Below are 553 nucleotides of genomic sequence, written 5' to 3' on the forward strand. Positions count from 1 at the left end.
TGCTCTTGCTGCTCCGGTTGAGGCGAGACAACTGCAGCAGCAGCTGCTGGAGAGGCAGCAGGAAGTGCTGCTGCAGCAGCAGCAGGTGCTTGAGCAGCAAAGACAGCTGCTGCTGCAGCGGCAGCAGCAGCAGCAGCAGCAGCAGCAATTAAAAGGATCCATAAGTGGAGAGGCACAGACACTGTGGGGCGGGGGCATGCAGCAGCAGCAGCAGCAGCAGCAGCAGCAGCCAGCAGCAACGCATGCACAAGGAGAAGCAGCAGAAACAGCAACCGCAGCAGCAGCAGCAGCAGCAGCACAAGCAGCAAACCCCACAGCAGCAGCAACAGCAGCAGCAGCAGCACAAGCAGCAACTCCCACAGCAGCAGCAGCACAGGCAGCAACTCCCACAGCAGCAGCAGCAAAAGCAACACAAATCCCCATATCATCAGCAGGAAGCCCCCCAGCAACAGCAGCAGCAGCAGCAGGAAGCCCCACAGCAGCAGCAGCAGCAGCAGCAGCAGCAGCACAGGCACCAGATTCCCCCAGCAGCAGCATCAGCAGCAACTGGTCA

At 60.4% G+C, this 553-nt stretch overlaps 1 protein-coding gene across 1 annotated transcript in view; it reads right to left on the reverse strand.

The window, feature by feature from the left end:
- Positions 1–553, reverse strand: part of EMH_0051490 (uncharacterized protein) — a gene marked incomplete at both ends in the record, with an annotated part of 7,459 nt that overhangs the window by 1,305 nt on the left and 5,601 nt on the right. The gene's annotated exons all lie outside the window — the stretch shown is intronic.

Source organism: Eimeria mitis, genomic scaffold (assembly GCF_000499745.2).
Source record: "Eimeria mitis Houghton genomic scaffold, Emh_scaff2279, whole genome shotgun sequence".
Classification (NCBI taxonomy): Eukaryota; Apicomplexa; class Conoidasida; order Eucoccidiorida; family Eimeriidae; genus Eimeria; species Eimeria mitis.